The sequence below is a fragment of the Vanessa atalanta genome, chromosome 15 (assembly GCF_905147765.1).
Source record: "Vanessa atalanta chromosome 15, ilVanAtal1.2, whole genome shotgun sequence".
Lineage (NCBI taxonomy): Eukaryota > Metazoa > Arthropoda > Insecta > Lepidoptera > Nymphalidae > Vanessa > Vanessa atalanta.
The window spans coordinates 4,273,754-4,291,583 of record NC_061885.1 but is presented as its reverse complement, the minus strand read 5'-3'; the positions used below and the strand labels follow the sequence as shown (position 1 = coordinate 4,291,583).

General features: G+C 30.1%; 1 protein-coding gene across 1 annotated transcript in view; it reads left to right on the top strand.

Moving 5' to 3' along the window:
• Positions 1–17,830, top strand: part of LOC125069217 (rab11 family-interacting protein 4B) — a 77,400-nt gene that overhangs the window by 9,653 nt on the left and 49,917 nt on the right. The window contains exon 2 of the mRNA XM_047678628.1: positions 14,606–14,649. The gene's annotated coding sequence lies outside the window, so the exon portion shown is untranslated. The remainder of the gene's footprint in view (positions 1–14,605; positions 14,650–17,830) is intronic.

Here is a 17,830-nt window from a genome sequence, read left to right as displayed (position 1 = left end):
GTCTAGCTACAATAAAGTTTATAAGAATATATTTGCAATTTTCAATACGATAAAGATTCATATTATATAAGCGCCAGGAAGCGATCGTTTCATATCCAAGGTTTGTCACAATTTTATCATTCAACATATTGCCGGTGGAAACTCAGCTTATGTATGTATTATTGTACCTCTAAAAAAATAATTCTATATATATATTAAAGTAAATGTCTAAGTAATTCTTTCTGTTTCTCTATCCTGGTCAAACCCCTGAGACGAATTTGATGACATTTGGTATGAAGCAAGCTTAAACCCCAAGGAAAGAATTAGGCTTTACTTTTTTACCACCTGTAAAGTGGTAAAAAAGTAAATAAAGTGTAAATCTTAAATTATAGCGAACTGTATATATATTTTTTAATTAATTTACAGAGCGAAATAAATATGATAAATTTGACACCGAGGGGCGTTGTTGTATCTGTTTTTTAAAATATTTAACTGATAAACATTATTTGGACATGTGTCGTTTAATCTTACATGTTTGATTTGTTAATACCCTATTGTATACTTTTTTGGATATACCATGAAAAAACTAAACTTATAGGATCATTATCATGCATATCTCTACCACTGCCTCTTTTTAAAATCTTTTTTTGTCTCTACTGAAAGAAAACAGATGAATATGATTTTAATTAGCACTGTCTATCTATTCAGTAGCGTCTAAATGAAACCATAACCTTTGCGTGCAATTATGTTCCACTTTAAACTTCCCTCGCGGAGTTGGCATAATATTTTAGAGTAAAATATAGCATATGATTTCCTCTAGCTGTTGCCAAAAAGCCAACATTGATCGAACGCGCTGCCGCTATGACAATCTGCATCGAGAAGCACGTAGCATCGTTCTTTCGTAAGAAATAAATTATCATTATATATTACGTATGTAGTTATCTATTGTATTATATATATTGTGAATATTTTTAATTACACGAGATTACAGTTTGTAATTTATTTATTTTTGTACTCGTCGGTCGTTTGGTGTTTAAGCTCTACATTTGGAGTCTTGCAGGTATACTCAAATATATTTGCATACATATATGTAAATTAAGGCAAACTTGCAGATTCAAATTCAACCATGTACTCTCGACTTTCTAATGTAAGAAAAATATGTGGATATACAACTAACTGAGTAAATTGAGTAACTCGAAGTGGAAATTGAATCCAACAACATATCTTTTGTAGACACTCATTAGGTTCGCGCAAGTCATCGTCAATCGCCTTTAACGCATTATTTACTCATTAGTGCACTTGGTACAGTACTGTTATAATTTAGAGCCTTGTCAAGTTACAGTTAGTCAAACGATCATGGTCACGCCGATTTCCTATAAAAAGTGTTACGCAATTCAAGCGATTGGAAATCTAATTTAGAATCGGTGTCATTACAAGCTTTTATTTATATATGTGGTTCAAATATAGAAACTGAACTTTAAACTAGTTCCATATTAACTATCGAATTTTATATTTTTCACACACTTTTGACGATAGTGTCCAAAGTAATCTGGGTATACTAAATTAAAACGGATTTTATATGAAGTTAAAAAATATGATACGAAGAGTAAAGAAAGCTTAAACAATAATATATACTTAATCGAATATAAAATCTAAGTAAATTAGATGTCATAAAAAATATATAATATTTCTTGACTTTGATTAAGGACCGAGTACAGTTTTACATTACAAAAAAAAAAAACAAAAAATATAATCTATTATAAATACTACCATCGAATTAATAAATATAACTTAGATAACTCGATGGAGGTTTTAAGTAAGAAGGTTAAATAACAAAGATTATCGTGACTGCAGCCAATCAGCACCTGCGAGAACAATGAAATGTTTGAATTTGCTCAGATGTTCATTGTAGTATTATCCAAAAGCAAACATTTGAATGATTCGAAATGTCTTCTCGAAATTGTAATTTTTAATTTTAAACAATCGGGAGTTTAATATATCGCTGTGCAGTAAATGATATAATCTATTATCGGTAAAATAGATTTGATAAAACATGATTTATATCACTAATTGAATAAAAAACTGAAATATGTTTAGGTATTTTATGGGTAAAGATAAATGTAGACTCTTTTGTTTTCATTATGTTTAAATTTTTTTATTTTATTCGTTTGCATTTTAATATAAATAGACATTTAATTTTACAAACACACACGGAAGTTTGAATCTATTTCCATAATCATTAGCGGTTGAAACAAATCCCTTATTAGTTCTGTTGCATAGTATAATACAAATAGGGCGTGTTGGCCGTGTGTCAGTCTATTTTAGTTCAAATTGCTCACTTGTCACCCGCTAATGGTGCCGAAAAGTGCCTTGTGATGTGTGACCTCAAGTGTTATTCTATACTTGGATTTATGAAGTCAAGAATTTTCTTAAGTCCCTACAGTATTATGCCGTAATAGTTTACTTAATCATCGGTTACGAAAGATGGAATAGATCGTTCTAAGAATCATTGTGATACTAAGATTAACACAGTTATCATTGTTACTATCATCCCACGATGTTTAAAGAAATGATTTTATACAGTTACTGGCTGCTCTGCGCGGTATCATCTGAATTGAAACGTCTATGTCCCTTCTCCGTGTTTCGTAGCTTGATACAGAGCAAAAGATTAGACTACATAGTTATATATAGCCTTATCTTTTGCTTAATAAATAGGCTATCTAAAGATTTGATTGATTTTTCTGGCTGCAATCGAATTGGTAGTATGTACAACCTTAAGTAGCGCGTTGAAATGAACAAACTATTTACCTAATTACCTAATGGTATAGATAGATAGACACATAAGCTCTAACTCGATCTGAGTATCTTAACAATTAATGTTAAAATATTAATAAAAATAATGCTACTAACAACTCAGTGTTGTTTTTTTGACATTTTATTTAATTATGTAAACGACCCTTCATTAGTACTTGAAAAGCTTACTTGAATAAAGTATTTCTTAATTTTGACGTTTTTTTTACGACAACGAATTAATAAATTGTTAATACACGATTAAATGGAATAAGCTTCAAACCTTATTCTTAAAAAGGAGAAGAACCTTTAGCCACAAGTGAGACAATTACTGTCTGTTACTTTACATTTTACAAATAAAATAAACAAACGATCGTATCATAACAAAAAATATATCTTGTAACAGGTTTAACTATGCGTTTTGCTACCACAGATAAAATAAGCAAAAAAATGCTCGAGGAAATACGGGCAGTTCTTATTTGGGTTCTGTACATTTTATGTATCAGACTCTGTAACTCATAATAATAGAACTTAAGAAAATATTATGTAATAATTTTAGACGTGTAATTAGGCTGCCTATACGATGGCTGGTTGGTTTTAATTGAAATAATCTTACGAAATCCGTTTTTTATTGTTCTATTTACAAGGTACCGGTATCTAATTAAAAAACGTACGACAATTTTCACTGAAGTACAAATATATGAACCTTTTTTTTAACTTTAGCTTATATACACTTAAGTTTATAAACTTGTGAGCAATTTTCTATGTTAATTTAAAAATAACTTTGGTACGTAGTTTTGTATGAATGAGACTATTTTTTCAAAGAAACCTACCTTATGGACATCTGCATTACCAATTTTAGAAAGACAACATTTAAGTTATACATACTTCTTATCTTTCTGTAAATAATATATGTATACATGGAGCTATAGGTCACAAGAACTAGAGTTCTTAATAAGTAATTAAAGTTCAGTTTTTCTGTGAAGGCTTATACCGTTTCTAGAATAATTAAATTGCATTTCTCGTATATTAATCTCAGTTCGTAGCTTAGTGTGCCCGACATTATGTTTTCTTATAATGATTAGTTTATAACCAACTATTGAGTTACTGTGTCAGTGTTGATATTATTTCGCTATTACGGTGAAATGTATTTGACACATTTCTATGTTTCCACCGTCATCTTATATAAATATATTTCTCTGTAGAAAGTCTTGTACAGTTTTGGTCTCGTCCGTGTTGGAATTGGATATAAAGATTTTTGATTATGGCAACAGTTCGGTAAATATAAATGTGAAGCTTAGTAAGCTATAATTATTAAATATATGTTGCTATTATTATATTATTCATAGTTTAATGAAATTCAATCCAAGTTGATTTTTAAATAATGTATCGATTATCGTATTAAGATATTCCGATAGACGAACATAAAAAAGGATCTCTAGCCAACTGGATTAAACCCGTGTTAATAACTACACTAAATGATTCGATTGGGTGAAGTTAGTTTATAGTATAAAGGTCCCCCTTTATAGTCAAATTTCTAAAAATCCTTTCTTAATGCGTCTCTATAATACGTAGCGAAAATTCATCACCAAGGTAAAGTTAAAGGTATCTTATAGTTTAATCTATACGTTGATATTAAGCACGATGTCGTTTATATACATATGTATAATGATAATATATTATACTACGTTGCATCTACATAATGTATAGGCAAAAGTACAAATCGTAGGCTTATTTCAATTTTATTTCCTTTATATTATGACAGTAAAGATCTCAGTAAAATTTATAATTTTTTTCTGCACAGGTACTCATTATATTTGTGTAGTACAATGTTGTCTGATATCGATAGAACACATGTACAACTGAACATCCCAAGTTCGGTCCCAAGCAATTACCACTGAATCTTTAAGTTACAGCTTGTGCCTGGCGGGGAAGATACCTGCGTACATATACAACAATCCTCACAATGATAATTCTGCAGTAGAAAACAGCGAAATAAAAGCGCTTCTTTAATGTGGATTGGGCTTTTAGTGAGAAATTTCGGAATACATATTTACAAGCTGTTTTCCGAAATTTCTATACTGTATTGTAATATTGCAAATATTTCGTTATTTCCTAATATATTTGACCTTTATATTTATTTCGAAATTACATGATAACATTAAGGAAACTCTAAATTCCTTAACCATCAGAAGACTTGATAAAAGCTAGCCTTGAATTTCAATGCATTGTTAATCAATTAGTGACTTTTAATTATAACGGAGGTCGAGTTTTGTCACATTCATTCGAAGATAGTGCGCAGGATATTTTAAAAGTTTTATAAATTATATTTTATCGTATTAAGTGTCCTTAAAATGAAATAATATTTTTATTTAGAATAGGTTTCTTAAATTTTGGGCTATTTTAAATGCAAAAATTCTTAATTATTTCTAAAGTAAAACAATATTATCATCTTTTATCTACACTTTGAAAAACTAAACATAAAAATCAGTCATTAAAATTGACGTCTGATTTATGCAACGTTATCCCCTTAACGTATGTTAACCTATATTATTACAAAAACAGTTTAATAATTGATACGCCTCGCCTGACCGTATTTCGCGCTGCCTCCCGCCAAAATGCGAATGAATTTAAAAGACGTCTGACAGCTTGACGTTTAACGTTCGGAAATTCACACTGATTCTCCTTATAATATATACAAATAAATATGATTGCGCTGTGAATTTCTTTTTCGTGATATCTTGTATGCTACTACGTCTCAACTAGAGAACCTGTTTGTTTGATCATATTTTATTATTCAAGCTAGAAATGCTCTTGGTGTAATGTCAATAAGTTTGTGAATGGCATGCGTTTCGAGGTGACTCAGCGTGCAAACGAACATAATTAGGTTTATACAAATATATATAAAAGGGTTTCTTTATATAATGCGAATTCTTTCATCTAAATTTATTTCAATATATGTATGTTTCAATGTCAATGGTCGTATTTTGTGTATTTTTAGTGCCAGATAGCAGTTGTGTTGTTGCAAATTTTGTATTACAATAACAGTACTGAGCCTTGAAAATTAAGACTGTAAAAAAATATTTATTTGAAGTCGCACTCTAACACGAGAATACAATTTATTTACTGTCCTTATGCATTAGCACATATGCTTGAATTTTGTCACATTCGAAGTTACTCTATATTTCTTTAGATTATAATATACATATTTAACTAAATATTTATTTTATAATATGTACTTGTGTGTTATGACGTCATTCAGCCTCGGTAAGCAAAGATAAAAAAATTAACACCTCCACAATGCAAACAACTTTACACAAATACAATAATAAGAAAAATTTAATGTCATGAAAAAATGCATAAATAATTCAGTAAAATAACGAATAGAATATGAATTAAATTAGTGATAACATCGAAGTGAAATTGACTTTCTTAATGACTTTACGAGTCGTTAGATATACTTTTTTATTAGGTCACTTCCTAAGTTCATAATGACAAAAAATAAAAAAAAATCGTATTACTTTCTTAAAAATGTAGCTAAATTATTTTATTAATGGAAGCCTAGAATATTTTTTCAAGATCTTGATAAATTGAAACTATGTTTACATGACAATTAATAAAATAATAATGATAAATTAATTATGAAGGATTAATTTACCGTAAAATAACAGTTTAAATCACATTGTTGGCCTAAGGCCTCCTCTCCTTTTTGAGGAGGAGATTATACCGTATAAGCAGAATATACTGTAATGAACATAATTTGACTTTCAAATCATCATTTTGTGTCATCTCCTAAAAAAATGTTTCTTTCTATGTTTTCATTCTTTAAGAATTTGTATTTGATTGAACAAAATATGTGTTCTTAGTAATCATTTAATGAATACGTTGAAAGAGTACTCGTGCCAGTCGGTGTCAAAACCTTGATCTTCTTCACGTAAACTTGACGTCATCAAATACCAGTTCGTGCCAAATCAACGCATTGTGACGTTCCAATATTCGTTGACATTTGTTATGCACGAAATAAATCACAGCTCCCATTTACTGTCCCTTAGCGTCATGAAATATTTAAAAAAAATCGTTCATACCGATATCAATTATTTAGTTACAAATAGTTACTCTCTTGGTAACTTTGTTGTTTTTACTTTAACCGCGTGTGAGGTTTGGGAGGTGGGGGGTCATAGAAAACTCATATCCTTTTCCTGACGTGTTTTCAAATTTACATGATAACAGGTCGACTATTTTAGACTTGAAAGCGTAACAAAAAAATAAACTAACTCACTTTCGCATTTAGAATATTATTTATCATACTTGTCTATTTTTACGTGAAAAAGAACTAAAATATAATATAATAACTAATTACACTATACTATCTATAATATAAATCATTACTGAACAAATGATGACCGCATGGAAAGGTGACATGAATGTAAGCGATACTTTACCGTTGAATTGAATTGCTTACACATTCATATAATTATATATATAGTGTATAATACGTCACAATTTAAATGTAGCATGGAATTTAAAAAAAAAAACAATTACTCGTCAATTTGTTGAATGTATTTGGTTATATGACAAATTATTGCGTTTGCATAAAGATTATTTTCGCATAACAAATAGATAAAGATTGATGATTTTTAAGACGCACTTTATTCGGATGTGATTGGTTTTACGAATTTTGCCGATGTTAATCTAAGTTGTGTCGTACTATGCGTACGATTTACTACTCGTAAATAATTAGATAGAAACTATATCATCGAACTCATCTCCAAGATTTAATAATTTTAATCGTTTTGTAATTTCAATTTTTAAAATAATCTTATCAATTAGACATTTAACAGATCACAATAAAGTTTCGAATATTTGTTTTATTTGAATTATCGAAAAGTCAATTCTATGGAAAGTATATTGCGTGTATAAACTATATGGTGTGTATAAATATTTGTTGTTTTACAAAGCAAAACGGACATCCGCTAATAGGCCGCTATCACGTCACATTAGTAACTTTATATCACCTATCTAGTGACCTAGAAACGCATAAAAGGCTTTAGCAGTTCAACAATAGGGCATAAAGTGAGCTGATGTTGGTTTCCGTTTGCCCTAGAAAAGCAGACGATCGATTAAAACGGTTCGAAGGCCTTATGACCTTACGGAGAATGAACCAAAGTATTTTTTTTGTAAACAGGCAAACGCTATTCACACTGGTAGTTTCAGAAATATAAAACACTCTTCACAACGATCAGATATCTAAGGTGTTATAACCTTCGTATCTTTATTAAAACAGGCTTACTTTCGTAGTATAACTGGTTATTGAGTAAGTTGTACCCAACTAAATAGAACCTTTACAATTCTCAACTACCGGTAAAAATAAACTATGTGCTCCATATATTAACCTTTTACTTTTGATTACTGAGAACTATTACTGCTATAAGTTTAATATAGTTATCGACCAGTGGTCGCAAAGTTCACGAAAATAGAATAACTGGAAGTGATAGGTGTAATGAATAAGTTGATTGAATTACCTTTTGACATGTGATGAACACTAATCGAAAAATTATATAAAAATAAACAGATTTTCTTTTAAAAAAATACTACCACTGATTGGCTTTTATTGAGTATTATGTTTGAAGTTAAGAATACCTATATACATGTGGCAAGATTTCAACTGATTACTACATGAGTTTTCTTACGATGTTTCACTGAGTTAAATTATAAACACAAATTAGTCACATTAAGTGGGGCTTGGCCGGATATGCACTGTTCTCATGGCACACCTCGCCTAGTAAAGTTTAATATATCAGATTAGATTTCAGAATGCGTATGAATATTTTAGCAGAGAAATACAGACTTGTTGGTCTACGAGACTGTATTTCTCGGTGACCCAAGTCACTTGAAAGGTCGAAAGGTTCGCTGCCTGTCTAATCCCACGACGGTGCTTAAAGGGTAAGTACTTTACGATGCGTAAAATTGTACGTTCGCAACACAAGTGTGTGCAAAAACTTACTGTTACCTAATTAAACAAACGAGAGAAAAAGAGTTTAGGCAAGGGAGTGTAAACACTCACAATTTTTTAACTACAGTCTTCTATTGAGAATTATGTGAGGCTTTATTTATTATCGGTACAACCTTGCACGAAAAAAATTCACGAAATGTCTTAACCGCTTTCTATACGCAATACATTTACATACTTTGTGTCGTACATATGTAAAATAGACAAAAAAGATTTTACCGGTAACAATAAAGCGGTAGGCATTAAGCGTGAATGTTTTTACATACCGCATTACATTATGTAAAGTGAGTCACCCGTTCCGTTGTTAGGCATATAGCACAGTCTATAGACATTGCAACATCTACTTACAACTTAATGGTCATTTTAATGTAGACGGAGATAGCTTATCCGAAATATGAAGGTCTTTTGTTCGTGAAATTCTGTAAATATATATCGCTGAACTTTTGTTGCATACTTTTTTTCATACAGTACGCACAATCTAAGTTCGCTGGTCAGAAATTAGGCACAGTTGTCTACGCAGATATTATACGCCAAATGTTAATACGAATATTATGCGATTATAATTACGTAATTCGTCTCGAAATTTCTTACTTCAGGAATGGTCGATATAAATTGTGCGGCTTATACTCTGGTAGACGTAATTTAAACAGACTTAAATTAAATAACCGTTTATAAGATTAAAAACAACAGAAGAGTGTGTTATTATTGTATAATTATATACATATGTTATCAGAAATATTAGAGTGTCTATATTAAATTACATGTAATACATAACGTTTATTGTCAATGTTTATACAATGTCATATGACAATGTACAAAGTGTAAATGTTAGTTAGAAATAAACACTTGTTTCTTTTGCCGCATGTCATTTCTTCCCAGTATTTGATTCAGCTGGTGCAATAATAGATCCAAAATCAATGGAGTAGTTTCTCGACGAACATAATATTTTCTAAAAAAAAATGATGAGACAGCTTTAGGTTTCCATCGACGTATACTGTAATGCAATTATTATTGAAAGCAGAGCGAAAAACTCATTAGCATAAGAGTTAAGATACGGAGCAAAAAGACCATTATAAGCAAAATACGTTTCTATATAATGAATGTCATCACAAATCAAGAAAACGAAAACGTGACCTCTTCATATTCACAATAACTAATGGGATTTTGTCAAGAACGATCGCACCAGACTGTGAGACGTCGCAAGCCAATTATAGACTACATTTATAAGTACACTTTATATCTGCAAGACTATTCGCTTTGAGTTAAATACGAGTGTGCCAAGCTTTGGAATAATGCCAGCTGGGTTCATTGAAACTATAAGCCTGGAAGAGCCATTATTTTTCATATTTAAAAGCATATTTGGTCTAAAGGTTGACTGGTCGAATATGCTTTTAGGAATTAAGGCCGGCCATTTATAAATTAAAAAAAATATATCATCGTACATTTCTTGTAAATAATATTAACCATAAATAAGTCTATAGATTTTTTTAAAACTTACAACTTGATTGGTAATTAATTAAAAGTAAGTATTCAATAGAATTTATTATAATAATATGTTATTATAACTTTTTTTTTTAAAACATTTATAAAGAGAGATAGAAAACATAGTTTTTTTTCCTTTTTATTATACTTATAATTTTTAGTAACAATTTAAAACTTATTAGTAAAAATTCTGCCAGTAAAACTACATATTAAAATAATAAAGGCGCTTCCGGATATTCTATATCTCGGATGCGTGTTCTATGCGATGTACTAAGATTTATATCAGCCCTTTAATTTCGAATCGATGGAGAACTGAACATTGCCCATACTCTACTAATATAGGAAGTCTTGGCTCACGTCTTTATAAATATTACACATTCTAAAGGAGTAATCCAACAGTTGACATCAAAGGTTCCTTCATTATTTATATTATGAAAACTAACGTACAATTTCATTTCATGTATGTTTTACTTTTTTCTATTTTCTCTAAGTAATTTAATCTTTATGACAGTATTATTTTATCCTAATACTACTATTTATAGTAATACTAATAATTCTATATATATATATACATACGACGATGAAGCTAAAAAAGCTTCTTCTAAAATTTCTTTACCCATACCAAATTTCTTCAAAATCAGTTCCGCGTGAAGAGGTAACTGACACAGTTATATTTGCATTTAAAATATTAGTATATCTAGGTATAATTAAAAATCTTGATACATTTCTTAAGACATATTGAAATAGGCCATTTATTATCACTTATAATTTCATATAAAACCATGAAATGCATATTATGTATCTAACTGTGTTACGACTAAATTATTTTTGATTAAAATATAAATATATTTGACCAATAATCATAGTTAAATAACCATTGATACTAATTAGGATAATCTATCTCAAATTGATTTAACGCAATCTATAAAAATTAACCGAAAAACGAATGCAATAAAATCAATCCTAATAAAAAGCTTACATTCTATTTAAAGACAGTTCCGTAATAAATTAGACATAGTAACTTAGACTCAGGGGTTACGTGGTAGGACTGTGACTAATCCTCGTTGAACCGTCATTCTTTACGGTTATCCAAATAAGGTGTTGGAAGTTTGTAGGTAATACTAGTATAGCTTTATTAGCTAATGATAATGAAAGACAAAATGTTTTTTGAAAATAGAACCGTTAACGTTACTCATGCCGATTATAAAAAAAAAATTACCTATTGGTTCAGGAACCTTGACTAGAATAAAAAAACATATTTTTTTTTAATTTTCAAATCTCTGCAGTGTCTTTGTCGTGTTGTTTATATCTTTGATGTATCTTTCTATTATTAAGAGATAGGTAGTTTGACGCACTTGCCTGTTTTTATTTCCAGGCGGCACAACAAACGAAATTTCAGGATTACAATTTTATTTCCCTTACAGAACAATGTGGTCCCTTACAATATTTTCGTTATTTGGAAATAAATATCACCAATATGTGTTATCGTAAGATACATAGTGACAAGAAAAAAGAACTACGGCGTTAATTTATCCACTTATCTTTTTAATTTATTTACTTAAAAATAATTACAGACTTGTTAGTGGATTGAATTAGTTCACAATTAAAATTTCAAAAGTATATTCTCTTTTAACACAAGTTATAAAAGTGATATTTTAATACAAATAACAATTCACTAATGATTTCATCTCAGAACAGTAAATATAGTAGCAGTGGCATGAGTGCAAAAAAAAAAAAAACAAATTTTCCTAGTATTATTATATATTATTAGTTATATTTACTCGTCCTTATTGCGAAATATTGTAAAAAAGTTTAATATTTAAAAAGGTTTATAAAACTAAGCCTCAAATCACAATATTTTATATTATTAGAATTAGAACAAGAAATTATAGCTCAACCAGTTGGGTCAACTAGTTTAAAATTCCGGTGAAATTATATATAAATATGTCGATACTAAAAAATATAGAAAATAAAATGTCTAGACCGTCTAAAAAGCTTTCTAAGTGAGAGTACTTCAAACCGCTTACTACTTTATTGAACGTCATTTCTTGTACACTTGTTCTAAGGACATTCTCATATCTTAGCGCCTGTGAATCAGAGCGATCTTTACCCGGTAGTGGTGACTGGTGTCGGCTACGTGGAGCGTAACACTAACTCAACGACCATTACAACTAGGGCTGTCATAAAAAATATTAATAAAATAGTTATTATATCAAATAATAATTAATTGATATATATAAGGTACCTATATTTTACCACAGAAATCAAGTCAAATAATATCGTAGATCCCAAAACGATGCATTAGCTATGTATAGGCGGTGGTTACCACTTATTTGCTCATTTGCCAATGTGTCTACCTATTTTGAATTAAACAAAATTGAATTAACGCATAATTTTGGTCCCAACACCGAAAAATTACAATAAAATGAAAACAGATATAAAAGTATATTAAAACTCAGTCAGTCTAGTGGTAACCCTGATTACATCTGGATTATTTACTGTACGACAACGGACATTACATACCAGAATAGTTTTTATAGAGATTACTATGGTACGGGGATATTAACGTTGTAATATAGAACACTGTCCTATTAATCCTATTATATTATTATTATAACTGCGAAAGTAACTCTGTTAACTCTTCACGCTTAAACCACTGAACCGAAATAGGTGAAATTTGGCATGGAGATAGTTCGAGTCTCTGGAAACGACTTAGTCTTTTTTTCAATTCACACCCAAAGGTTTTATAATATGTTTAATGTTATGTTATATATTTGTTTAAGTCACGGGGCCTAGCTAGCCTTATATAACTCATTATAGGTACATATATATATAAATGAGTCATTACAAAGGGACAATACTTTAAAATTATAATAATATAGATTACTATATTATTATTAATAATATATATTAATAGCATTAGTATTTATTATAAAAAAATCTAATTGATTTAAATCGCTGTAATATCTTTAATAATATAATTTTTAAATTTTACTAATTAATTACTTTTCAAGACGGAGAAAGTAATGCGGTTTTATGAGCGAAATCGAAAATGACCATAAAATAAGTATTACAAATTACCAGATTGAATGCAGATAAAAATAAGAACATATTAATAAAAATGAAAACATCGTTTTTACATAAGCTTAGTGTATGTAGTAGATGAATGTATTGACAATAATCTTCAACGTACGTGCGAGGTTGCATATTGAAAGTACAAGACATGGCTTCCTTTATAATGTAACACTATATCTGACAATATTGTAATGATTTTAAGATGGTATTTGTTCCGTTACATTTATTTTTATTTTATATTACATGTAATATTTAAACCAAAAAACGAGGGCAACATATTTATTTAATAATTATTTGGCGCAAAGGTAACAAGAGTCTAGATCATCGGAAAATTAGTTAAAATAGAAGAAAAAGGTAAAAACGTGTTAAAATATCATACGGTTAATTTTAAACTCGTACCTAAGCATCAGACTTATTTTTTTTTTACTACACCGTTAAAGGATTTCCCGTGAACACCGCACAATCATGAACGAAATTGACAATGTTATTCACGTATCTTAACATGATATGAATTTTAATGCAAGTCGTAAACATGTATGCGAGATTGTCTAGAACTAAAGGGATTCGATACGAATCAAATAATTCGTAATCGAACTTGCAACTATGTCTAAAGACTGCGTTACTAATCGTATTCGAGTTACGTACGTTAAATAAGGTATTTGTTTCTGTCGTGATCGCTTACAAAGAAGTCTTTATGCTCGAACTCGTCTCGCACAATCGATTTTTAAATTTCGAACGTGACTAAAATCGAGTCTGATTCGTAAACTAGTGAAATTTACCTTTGGCTAATGTTAATTTAGTTTTCGAAAAAGAAGATCGAGTTTTATAATCGATTGTTATCTTAAAATCTAAAATACTGTTATAAAAATAAGTTTTGCAAAAACTAAGTTAAATAATTTTATAAAAATAGCCCGTCAGTAAAGAACCGCGGAAGGCGTTGAGAAAATTTAATTGTGTTGTGGTATTTAAGTCTTCAAAATTAGCTTCCTTTGTTCATTCGCATTAATTACCTTTACATAAAGAAATGTTTCTTTCTGTTACCGTTACTCTCATAAATTAAAAAAATGTTTCTAATTTTATACTTTTTTATTAAACTCTTTACATTATTATGTTTAAACTTTTAACATTACGGAGTTTAGAAAGGAAAATATGTACTGATCTTCCATGACCTACAAATCGTCACGAATTATTAGGTCGTACTCAAATATAACCGATTACCGTGACAATTCGGCGAGACGCTTCTAATAATTTCTGTTCTTCTTTCCACAGATAAACGTGCTTAAAGAAATTTCATTCGAAGACGATATATTGTGGTAAGTAATCCTTTTTAATCAAAATACTTTTCTTATTGAAATGTAAATGGGAACGCGGCATGTCTTCGTGTAATAAACTTGTTTTAAAAATGTTATCATATGAAATTAATAATAAATTATTCAAACTACACGTGACGTATTAGATTACAATTTTATTGAAAAGCAATGAATTCTAGCAATAATCATTGTGACGAATGATCGAAGAATTAGTGCAATGGATTGCGCAATCTGAGGTCGATGCCATCGCCGCACCCGCAGTCGAGCTGAAACTTATTGTTCCTTTATTATCTTTTAACCTCGCTCAATACATTTCACTGGCGTTTCATGCTTTTTAACTTTCCATTTTATATGATCCCTCTGAAAGTACGTCGACAAAATAACTCCTTTAAATTATTTGTGGTTTGGGAGAATGACTCGCTAAATCATATGTTATATAACATATATACTATATACACTTATAACACATACTTTAAAAGCAATAAAGTAGAAAAAATGAGAGACGTTCACATGCCATTAAATTTTCAATTAATAATTCGTCTTTAAATCGCTTTTTTCCCATGTACTCGGAGTCACCGCAATGTGTTGTGTAACACTGCAAGGAAAAAGTTTTGCGGCCGAGTGACTTACTGACGCCTCTCAGTAACTCTCCTCGGGTACGCTATTACTGATTGTGTAGTTTCCCGCCGCCATACGGGCTGTTAAGGTTCTAGGTACTGATGGAATTGACAAATGCGCTTAGATCAAAAAATATAAGTGCCGGCTTTTACGAATCTCTTCGGCTGAGAACTATAACGAATTTATTCTTCATGTAATGTTTAAAAAAATGTTTATATAGTTGTTTGAAAAAGCAATGCTTATGTAATATAGACATCAAGTATATAATATATGAAGTGAAAGTAACAACAAAATCATTTCAAACGTAAGTAGATAATAATGAGAACCTTTGTCATAAATTATCTTTTGCTTATAGCTATTATGTAAAAAATACATTCCTGTATCGTGCATCCAAAATACATTATGAAAATTGTTAATACTTCTCATATCTTTACATCAATTACAATAAAAAAAAAAACATAATTTCAAAGATTTCTTACAATTATTTGTGTCCCAAATAATAAAAAAATAAAAGGTTATCGAATTGTTCAAGTTTAAAAATATTTTTTTATTAAGTAGATACTATACACCAAGGCCAATCAAATACGAGTGAACGTGTGTTCTCGGTCTATTTGGTAAAATTTCATTTCTCGAATGGCATTGGCAACTTGCAACGTGTTGCAAAAACGACGCCCGCTTGAGTGAAGCGGAAGAAACGATGTTTCTATTTATTGTAGGTGTGAAATAAAAATAAAGATTCTTATCTTTATTTTTATAAATTTCAGAAATACATAATTGAACGTTTTTGTAGATACTTTTACAAACTACTTATTTCAGTTATTAAAACTATACATACGTCAATACTACTCTCATAAACCGTAATAATATATACATCTTATATGTCTATATGTATACATCTGTCCATTTAACGATCAAATATTGAAGGTTCAGTGCTGAACATAGGACTCTGAATGCCCTACGTGAATCCAGCCGTATCCTTTATTATTCTTCAGCACGTCAGTACACCTAATCAGGTGGCGACCTGCCGTACTCTTGAAATATTGTTGTACATTCGAATACTTTTCGGATATCAGTCATTCAAACCACGTGACTTGCGCTTTTTCCACTAGTCAACTTTGCTAACCAAGTAACAGATTACTATTACATTTTAATTTTTAATGCTTTATACATGTCAATCTCATGTACTGTTTTATGGTTGTTTTTTCGTATTAAATGTGTAAACGTATCAATGACCCAACTGAGTTGAAACTGGAGTTCTTGACGAATGAAGTTCTTGACGCGTGAAATGTGACAAAACGGATATTACAATAGGTGTCTCATAAGTCGTATAGACTATAGGTATATAATAACTAATGTTTCGCAATCAAAGACGCAGATCTCCTAGTATAGAATAAAGATATTTTATCAATAATAGATATCTTAAATGTTTTATCCCATATATATTTAATAAATTTTAAAATAAATACTCGTATCACATTATATAGTGACTTGTGGGCAGACTGGCCAATGGAGTCCCTTATGATATGTGATTAGAAATAATTACCACCCCATTCAAAGCGCCACCTACCTTGAAAAGGTCCCTTGTGTCTTTAATTACTTTGGCCCATCCTTCAAACCGGATAGTATATATTGCTGTTTGGCGGTAAAATATTTGATGATCGGATTATACCTACCTGGGCTTGCACATAAGTAGGCTTAGATTATTATATATATCTCGGATACAGTGTCGCACAAAGAAATAACTAAACGGGACGGGACAACTTTTTACCTTGATCTGCGTGACAGCTACGCTTAAAACTTGCCAAACATCTTACTACTTTACTAGTTGCGTAAAGTAGTAAGATGTACTTTTATTTTTGTTTTCGTTGAAAAAACGCCTTTACGCTTTTCCCCCATATGATGTGGGATATGTGGGATATGGGGCTAGCCGGCACTGAAGGCGCCGGAATACCCACTAAAACCTGCGGTACCCACTCTGTCTTTTTGGGGGACGTCACGGGATCGCTTGCGCATAGTACCGTGCGTGTGCGAGTAATGGCCAACTGCTGGTCTATTTTTATTGACACGTTCTCAACTTTGACAGGCTAACTAGACATAAATAAATAATCAGAGTAAGTAGACAAATAATAGGTTTAGTTATTGAGGTCATATCGTTACTTAACTGAAGAAAAAATGTTTTAAGTTACCATTCTATAATTTGTCCGTCTCCATTTGAATAATCATTTATCAAAACTTTATTAAAATGATTGTACTTTAGATAACTCGTATTTAATTTTTTGGATAAAACTTCCTTCATATTTTAATACCGATCTATCTAAGTTAACATTTTCTTTTATTAAGTACTCTAAAGCAATATAGACATCACATAAGTCGTATTATATTAAAATTTTATTATTATTTTACATAGCTATTAATAATAATGTAACTTCCTGTACTTTTGCGAGATGAATTTCTATAACATTAGCTTTCTATAGAACGCGTTTGTTTCATTACATTTATAATCACGTTAACCGTATCGATAATATGCAATAAAAAATTCAATACAATTTTAAAAATACGGTACCTA